Below are 10,208 nucleotides of genomic sequence, written 5' to 3' on the forward strand. Positions count from 1 at the left end.
ACTCTGTCCTCATTCTTTATTTTGTTTCTTACCCCCCGGCCCCCCTTTCATATGCTATTACTAGTTTTTAAAAAATAATAAAATTATAGACATTCCATCATCAAGTTGGTGCAGACAAATTAGATTTTGATCATTTGAATGAAAACACAGACTAGGAAAACTTGGTTCATATATTTGTCTCATTTGTAGGTACTAGGTAGATTTACTGTTTTGGCTTGCAAAAACAACTCTAAGTTTCTAATTACTGCTTTTTGGATGGTATGGTATGTTGTTAGTTTTTTCAGGTGCAAAATTTTATTCATTTTTAAAGGTATAATTATATATTTATTGATCATGTCCCGGATATAAACATTTCAGTTTTTCCTCAGATTTTTTATTTGTTCATTATTTTGATTTTTGCAAGTATTTCTCTACCCTTCTACAATGCTTCCAGTGCTTTTGTATGATATTCCCAATTTTTGTGTAGATTTCTTTGGATGGTGAGAATTGGTGGAGGAGAATATCGTGTAGATAAAGGAGCAGCTCCAAAGATGTTGAACTGTCTTATGTAAGTTTTTTAGCACTACTAGTTGGGCTTGGCATTTGAATTATCTTTGAAGTTCCAGCAAATCTGTATGCACACCAGTCTGTTGGTTATTGCTGCTATATCCTTTGCGTATTCATGTTGGGTAAACTTGAGGATTGCCTTCAACTTTTGGTAGAAAGAGGGTTGACTTTTTGGGTAAACTTGATCTTTTATTAATGATATCACTGTACAGAGAGAGAGAGAGGGTTGATTAGGATGCAGTTTGATGTAGCCGAGTTATGCTTTTGGCAGCAATCGGATTCCAGAGGCTGCTTTAATGGCTCGATCCTATCTCCCAAGCATGATATCAGTGACAATTTGGAGAAAAGATCTTAGTAAGGTAATGTTAGTCATATATATATAAAATTTAGTAACAGAATAGCCTGGCATTTATGTTGTGCACGTGATACTGTGGGTAGGAACTTCTGTTCTCATTCCATTGGCCTGCCCTGTCCTGAATTCTTATCATGCTACATATTGCATGTGAAATAAAAATTTTCTTATATTTATTTGTTAATAGTTGTTTTATTTTTTATATTTGATTATATAAAAAATAATATTTAATATTGTAATTATTTTCATTGTTTTGTCTTTTCATGTTGCTTTTAAACCATATGTGTTTTTATTTATTTATTTTTAAACCATGTGTTTTTATTTATATGGAGTTATTTCTACTTAATCAAATAATTAAAAATTTAAGTTTTTGATATTCAACTGTACTAAGTGGACTTTACAATATCCTATTTAGTTTAAATATAATTATTTTGAGTAAAAAATACCATAGGTCTATACAAAATAATATAGAAGCACGTGTAAGTGAAGGAAAAGGAAAATGTTTAAACTTATAAATTTTGTTTATTAAATGATAATCACATATTACTAAGTTCTTTTTTCTCTATGTTTCACGGTGATTGTTAATCAACTAAATTACGTTCATCTTATTTTCTTAAAAAAAAAGTTACATTCATCTTACAAAAATTATAACAAGTAACGGTCAATTTTGGGGAGAAAAAGCAAGGAGGAGCTAGGAGGGTAGCAGTTAGCGTCAAAGATACTGGAAGAGTGAATGAGACAAAGGAATTTCAGTCCCCAGAAGGCTGACATCAAATCCCTTTACTTCATTTGCAAGTTGTGCTATCATGCAACCATTTCTCTATTTGGATATTGGAAATTCTGTACTGTCCCCCATCCCACCACACCACATACACAATCTGACATGTGCAGTTAATTATAATAGTTAAGAGGAGAGTGTTGTCATATGATGTGATTAAAAGTTAAATAGAGAAAAATTATAAGTGTTAATAAGATATAATCGAGAGTAGTTTATATGTGATTATTACTTGATTTTTTAGAGATCTTTACTTTCATATGGTGATACTAGGCAATATTTTTTTTGAGATATATTAGTACTAAAAAAAAAATTTTGGGGCCTAAAGCCCTTGCTTGGGTTGCTTGGGCCTTAAGCCAGCCCTGACTAAATGCACTTTCAGATGCTTATGCTGAAAGAAAATTTCTTAGTATGGATACATATGTTGGAAAACATCCTTCAAAGATGTTTGAGATTGTGAGAAAAAACATTTTTTCTCTGATAAAGTAAAATGTGAAGAGCTATGAATGAAATGAGTCAGAACTCAATAACTTTGTTTTTATTTTATTGATCATTCCTTGATTATTTTCCAGGCTACATGGTGTTTGCTATGAGAATCCCTTGGCACCGTTGATACGTGGATTAGGACTTACACTATAACATACCGGTGGTGATAACTCTGTCATATATGATCATGACTTGGAAAGGTAATAATTCAGATTTTATTCTCCTATGTTTCAGCAAGATTGATGTATTTGAAGGTTTATATTAGTTACAATGCAATAATTAGGATTGGAAGCAAAATTATTTTAACTGAAAACTGCACCAGTATACAATTTTTTTGCAAAATTTCTTTATGCGTGCATAACTCTACAATCTTTGTCTCTCATGAATATGAAGCACTAATATATGATATTCTAAAAAGTGTCATGCATCCGAAACTTTTGTAATTCAACTACTGCTTTCTAGTAATGCCATTTCATCTTTCATGAGTTTATATAATTCTTTTTCAGTCTGAAGAAGCAGAGAGGTATTGGTTTGCTGCACTGCCCATATTTAATTATGTATGTTCTAAGCTCTCTCTAAGATCTAAAGATTTACCTACAATTGAATATGATATGTACATATTAAAGACTTTTACCTACACACTATACATAATAGGTAAAACCTATAGTGACAGACAATTAGTCGTCATTATATGTCGCTCAAAGTTGACGGAAGAAACGTCCGTAGGACAAAGTCTATCATATATTTACCTACGAATTTTTTTATTAATAATGACAGTTTTTGTCTGTAGGTATAAGTCATTTTTCTTGTAAAACAAAATACCTTTGCAATTTTTTTACCAACTGACAAAGAGGAAATGAAATCAAATAAGGGCTCTTGACACTCGTGTAGGTTGCAAGCAAGGGATGGCCAATAATTCATTTGAAGATTAATGTTCAAGTGAAGAGCACCCCTGGATGACATAAAAAAAGAAAAAAATTACAAACTGTCAAGAATTCTTCATGAAGTTACTTCTAGCTATATATTTAATTCTGCATATCCATTTGAAAACTCTAAGCCACCTTATAACCTAGAAATATAGCATACAATTTCTTTATTTATTGCTAGAAGAGGGATGAAAAGAGAAGGGAAGGCATACTCCCATGCAGGCTCAACATCTTTGTTCCAGATACCCTTTAGGTTTGCCACCTAAGTTGCAGACAAGAGATTAGAAGATATTGACCATATTGAAACAAAAGCTCCACAAAGGAAGGATCTTCATCAGCTTGAAAAGATTTGACTCTTGCTGAAGTTGGAATGGTATCATCATCTCCATTGTGAGAGATGCTAGTTTGGGAGGAAACGAATTTTCTTCCGTCCAAAATAGAATTTCCTGAAACAGTCTTGGAGCTTTTAGAGAGTTGCAATGAGACACGGTGAAATAGATTTTCCTGAAACAGCATAACGCTTTTAGGACTTGTCGCACTTCCACCACTTCTTCTCACCGTGCTTTCTGCTGAAGTGCTTCTTTATCCCAGTTAGGTCTCCCAGAGCCGTTGAAAGGTGGTGGTGGACACATGTCTTCTTACGCACTAGAGTATGCTCTATGGTTGCGGGTTAATCCGATCTTCCACACTAGAAAGGATATTTTCCAATATCTTCAATCAATTAGTTTTATAAATATTTTATAACAAGATACAATGTTTTTTTTTTTACATTTAATAAGCTTGATAAAACATATAATTTTCTTTTCTTAGACATTATATATATATATATAAGTTTTAACATTTCAACAGAAGGAAATAAGAGAAATTGAAGTTAAATTATTTGTAAAATGATATGTTACGGATATATGTACACTCGACCAAAGATTAAGGTATATTTTCAATTTAAAATTAGGAGCTAAAAGATGGCTCAATATTCGAGATTTATAGAGCTAGTAACCCATAGTTGAAAGATGACTCATGATTGAAATTTATTAAAGCTAGTTGTGATAGCTCAAGGCTGAAAAATGGCTCAACTATTGAGATTTACATAGAGTTTTAATAGCCAAAGCTGAAAGATGGCTCGACTGTTGAGATTTATATATAGTTTAATAGTTGTGAGCTGAAAGATGGCTCAGTTCATATAGGGTTATAATAGCTTAGAGCTGAAAGATGGCTCAATCCTCGAAATAAACAATAAGAATTAATTATATTGAAACTAAAAAGATATGTAAAGTGACTATCTTTCCCAGATTTGGGAAAGATGACAAAGTATGAATTCATATGAATTGCATTTAAATTTGTAAGCTCTTCACAAATTATAAATTTGTGTGTAGGATGACTAGGTAAACCTATGGATATCCTTGTGAAAATAATTTAGAAATCATAAACACCTCACTCCTTCTATGTTCTTCTTGTGGTATGTTTTACGTGTCGACATATGAAGACGGACCAACTTCCGACAACAATAAACATGTACATTTAGCATAGTCCAGAGGGGGTCTGGATATCTGATGATGTAGCTAGATTGATCACCTATTGCGGCTACATCACTATGGACTTTCTTTCTCCTTTCCCTGGTTATTTCTTTCTGCCTGATATGCTTACAGCACCCGTTGTGTGTACCTCCACCCAAGGATCCTATGGAGCAGGCTGTTGGTATGGAGGATCCACCTACTTCTATGTACAACTTATTTGCTCCTATTGAGGATGACCCTTATGTTCCTATAGCCCCTGTGTCTCCTGTGCATGACTTTGTGATTCCGCCTATACCACCTCTTTGTTACCCTTATGCTCCGGTTCCGTATAAGGGGTATGGTCCCCTTATTCCTAGAGTGCATTTTCGTGACCCACCTCCATCTCCCATAGCTCCAAAGACTCCTATCCACCCACCTATTCCAGTACCTTCACCAAATCGTCAGTCGGATATGCCTAAGGGGTAGCTAAGCTTATCACCATTTGCAGCTGATACTGTGGGACAACCTCATTAGGGCCAATCTTCTGGATGATCTACCTAGATTGAAGCTATTGATGGCCTCTCTTTTTGTGACCTAGATAGATGGGAGGGTTTAGTTGTATAGTTACTGCTTAGACATATGCTCTTTTCTTTTTGGATGTATATGTGAGGGCGGGTAGCTAGGACTTGTGATATATAATTTGTATTTAAAATTACTCTTTTGAAAGATTGTCTACACTAAGGATGCATGACCAACGATGTACTTATATGGCCAAAGTTAATATCAAGTTATGTTAAATTATTGTAAATATGTTATATGGTTTTTATGAATGATAGTGTGTAGTATATGTATATTATAAAAATAAAAAATAACACCATTGTTATAAATAAATAAAAATAATGGATAACTCTAATAGAGTCATTTTAGTTTCACACAAAGCAAATGTCTTGTTGCTTTCCTCCTTGTATTTCTTTTTTAATCTTGTGTCCTTCATTATGGAATGTCGGAACTTTCCTTCCTTTCTTTTTCAACATTCGTTTGTATTTTATGGACATTAGAGCCACTTCATCATTTGCGGATCCACCAAGTTGTTGTCTGAGTCATCAGATTCAGCCATCCGCACATTAAGAGCTTTAGATAAGTTCTTATTTTCTTCTCTTCTGAAGCTGGTTTCTCCATACGTGAGGGTGACACAATCTTTCTTTTGCAGATGATCTTTGTTCTAAAGATGAACTTCATGGACTTTGAGAATTTCCAACAATTCATCCCAGGAAAGATTCTTTAAGTCTCTAGCTTCTTGGATGAATGTTGTCTTAGGTTCCCACACCTTGGGAAAACTGTCAAACACCTTCAATTTTATCTAAGCCTTGGTGTAAGTTTGACCCAGAGCTTCTAGATTATTTAGGAGAACTTGCAGTCTCCCAAACATGTCACTCACAGGTTCTCCTTCCTTCATGGAGAAGTTCTCGTAGTGTTTGGTCAAAGTTCAACATTTCTAAGTCTGACATCTTTTATGCCTTCATAGTTTATGCTTAATGAGTCCCAGATCTCTTTGGTTGTTTTCAGCCTACAAATCTTGTTCTACTCATTTTTGGATAGAGTGCATGTTAGAGTGTATTTGACTTTTCACTACTACAAAAGTGCTTTTTTAAATTAACAACCGTCTTAGAGTACGGAGCGGTGACAATTTTGTAATAAAGGAGAAAACTTTTGTCTTTAATGTCGTACATTCTAAGGCGGTTATAGACGACCGTCTTAGAATGTCTTTCGGTGACAATCTTGTAATTATGAGGAAGTAAGACAACGACGATTTTTACGAAAGACTGCCTTTGTATATCAGTTTCACTTTTGGTATACCCTAGCTAGCTGAGGAAGAACTCTTACTTTACTTCTTACCCCGCGCACCCTCTCCTCCGTTTTCGCGGTCTCTTCGAAACAAAAACCCCCAAACAGCACAGACAAGAAGAACTCAAATTTTGAACATTGTTATCGACGACACTTCTTTACAAAGTCACAGAGAAAGTATCTAGCAAACCAAACAGCATAGACAAAGTCATACCAAGGGCACTTAAGCTTTTCCTTTTGTGAGTGTTACTTGAAGGTATGTTCTCTTGCATTTCTTCCATTTGATTACTTCTAATGTATACTTCTTTGCACGTTGTTCCTTGTTCTGTATCGAACCGATACTCATTGCTGAAAGGAAAAGCTACCAATTGTGTTGAGGGTTTGGCCATTTGGGGGTTTTAATGTTTCGGAGTTTGAAAACAGAGGTGAAATAAGAGAGTGATTCGGTGTCCTCGAAGATTTGAGGAAGCGCAAGAAGACCAAGATTTTCAATGAGAGGAAGTGCTAGAAGATCGACTATGGCACCGATGGCGGTGGGTCTGACGACACCAAAGCAGATGAACTCCATCTTTGTCACTCGAAACCTTTGCGTGTTTGGTCCCGACTTGAATCCGTTCGCACCCTATATTGTCATCAATCTATCCCTTCGTTAAACAATTCCCCAAACCTAACATGAATCTCCTTTTTACTCTTCGATTATCTTTCTCCCTATCTCAAACGAAGACATTCTGAGGACACAATCTTAGATTCCTTTGCTATTTTTTCAATTACTTTGGTTATACTCATGGTGTTCACCACTGTAATTAGTATACTCATGGTGTTTGCATATTTCATGTTAATTTCATTTAATAATGGTTTTTGGGTTTTGAATTTCTTGTCTGATTGCTCGGGTGTGCGTGTAGGTTCGTGCTGTTCTGGAGAGAGCTACAGGAGGAGTTGAGAAGGCTTTACTTGGCGTTTGAGCAACAGGTTTGGTTTTTACCGTTCTAAGCATCAGAATATTTGGGTCATGTAGTGAATTAGTTGAATATTTTAATGTTTGTTGGATGTTTCTTAATTTATTAACTAATGGAAACAAAATTGGAACTCATTGAGCTGAAAGGAAATTGATTGGCTTAAGTATAGCTACTTTTTTGTTAGTTAAAATTGCTCTATTGCTTGCTATATTGATTTAGTTTTTTGCTTAGTTAAGAGTTGTTAGGCTATATAGTATTAATTAACATGTGCATCAATCATGAGAGGCATGGATACATAGCAAGGATGTCTATCTTTTTTCAGAAAGTAGAGAAATTAGAAAGCCGAAGCTTAGTTGAACAAGGTCAATGCTGCACTATATTTAATTTCCCCTAATTAACAATGTATAATTGCTAGCTTCTATGGACTTGTGTGGTTTGTTTTGTTTGGCCTTGGAGTTGTTCTCTCTGCACGCTTTTCTTAGTTTCTAATATTTTTTTAATCTCATTTTATTTTTCTTTTATGCTTTTCCTGCTTGCGAATGTGTCAAGTTTGACGAGCAACGGTCTTTTGCATCTGGCTCTTCAATTTTGACATTGCAGATGTTCTTAAATGACATTTCAAATAGTGGCCTCGATTTAAGACACTGACCAAACAATAGATGATTGTTGGTTTTCCAAACACCCTTGAGTTTAAATGTTTTTCCCTACTACTTTGGTCCTTTTGACGCCCCTTTCAGCTCCCCAATATGTATAGGCTTCTAAGTGCATGCGTATTTTGAACAACTTTCTGTTTGAAAATCTTCCACAGAAAATTCGTTCGAGTAATGTTTATGCCCACTGGTTTGATCAATATTCTCCAGTTGGTATATTTTGGTTCTCTAATTGTTGGAGAACATTTCTCCTGATAAAAGGTTTGTTTTCTTTTTGCTTCCCTAGCTAGCTATTCAACTCAGAAACAAATGCTGGTAGTGAATATTTTGAAGACTATGATTTTACTTGCTTTGACACCTAAATTTTATTTATAAGGATTATTTTTTGTTAGATATTAAATTCAAATTGTAATCTGATAATCATTTGTCAAACTTATATTCTTTTATTTATCATGAACATTAGAGGCTAAAAAAGTATACTCTCAGGCTTAATATTTTATTGTGGAATATAGCAGAAATGCTATCTATAATTTTTAGTATTGGAAACTAGAAATTATATGATATAGTACTAGTATATGATATGTGTTGTGATTCATATGTGTGAATTAGTGATTCGGCATCCAAATGCTCATTGCTTGAGATGGACTACTTTCTTCTTTCTTCCAGCACACATGAAACTTACACGTTTCAAAGACTTATTATGATAATAACATAATTTAAATATTAGTATAACCTTCTAATGTACCCATTTTGAGATTTACACACGATTTGACAGTAATAGCATGCAATGATTCTGCTTTCATACTTTATTAATGTATCGAGTTCCAATAGAGCACAGGTGATGCATGTTGTTGGGAGATAAAAAAATGCTCATTGGTAATTGTCTAAGGGCTGATTATCTGTCTGAAGCTAAAGTAATGTCAGATTTTTCTTAAAATAATCGAAATTTAGTTGCTTTGGGTTATCTTGTTGGTTAGTAAAATTAGAAAAAAGAATGAGCTCAACATTATTGAAGTTAGATTATCCTGTTTGTTCATGCTTTCGTTGAAGAAAATTAATTTTGCAAATTTACTGTAAAATGAGGTTTTAATCTAAAGGACTCAGCTGATTGTAAATTGATGCTTTACTTCAATTTCTTTCAGATCTTGTTCTCTGTCATTCTCTGTTCAATCCGTGATCATGTTTATTTATATAATATTTTACCCTATGTTGAAGTTGAACATAGGCATGTGTCAAATATTTATTTTGGGGTTGTCAACTTTATTATTGTAGAATTTTATTTTGGTTACTGAATTTTAGCCCCGCTAGAAAAATTAGTAACAATTCCCATACCGTTTTGCTAATTGTGGAGGCTGGAATGCAGTGTGGATTGTAATAGTATATTTTGATATTTTTTAATGTTAAAAAGGGTGGTCATTGGTCATCAGGTTGGTTAAGGTTGGAAAATATTACTATTTATACCTAGAAGTACAGATTACCTTTTCAGGGTTGATGTTTTAATTTGTAAGTTGCTTTGTGTTGCATCCTTAATTTGATGGAGTCTCCTTCATTATGCTTTTTGCCTACCTATATTCCTTTAGCGATTGCCTCAAAAGCTAAGTTGACAAGATGTGAAATCCTTTGCTTCTAAATTTCTTCTTTCTACTTTTTCTTTTGATTTTATTTTTTCTTGTACACGTACTGCAATCACTGTGTCAAATTGGATCTGGTATTTTCTTGGAAGCAAGTTTTCAGGTTCTTGGATTGACATGTATTTCTGACAAACTTATGCTTATTCTTTGCATTAGTGAGGCATTGTTGGCTCTGGTTTATTTCTTTTATTAGTCAAAATCTTATTGGGAAGGAGTATAAAAGGTTCTCCCAGCCATTTTCAAATAGAACGTCGACAATAATTTACATTTATATATTTCCTAAACTCTTTGACCTCCTAGGCATAGATAAAAAAAAAGCTCATTTGGTTTAAATATCACCCGACAAAAGATGAAGAACCTGAAACTTTTGACTTGATCCAAATCCAGCTTCAACTTTGATTAGTTGCAACACTTTGTTCCAATTAATTTATAGTATAATTCTTGAAGATAATTTCATTCCTATGTAGTAAAATAGACCAAATACAGGAGAAGCATAGTAATTGCCACAAATGTTTTAAATTCTTCCCATATTTTTTGACCTCTATCAT

General features: G+C 33.9%; 1 long non-coding RNA gene across 1 annotated transcript; it reads left to right on the forward strand.

Moving 5' to 3' along the window:
• Nucleotides 1-163: 163 nt before the first annotated feature.
• LOC102665994 (uncharacterized) lies at nt 164-7,507 on the forward strand. Its single transcript, XR_005891247.1, has 5 exons — nt 164-721; nt 818-905; nt 2,246-2,359; nt 2,666-2,716; nt 7,326-7,507. It is a non-coding gene; the product is annotated as an uncharacterized lncRNA (long non-coding RNA).
• The last annotated feature ends 2,701 nt before the right edge of the window (nt 7,508-10,208 follow it).

Source organism: Glycine max, chromosome 4 (genome assembly GCF_000004515.6).
Source record: "Glycine max cultivar Williams 82 chromosome 4, Glycine_max_v4.0, whole genome shotgun sequence".
In the NCBI taxonomy this organism is placed as follows: domain Eukaryota; kingdom Viridiplantae; phylum Streptophyta; class Magnoliopsida; order Fabales; family Fabaceae; genus Glycine; species Glycine max.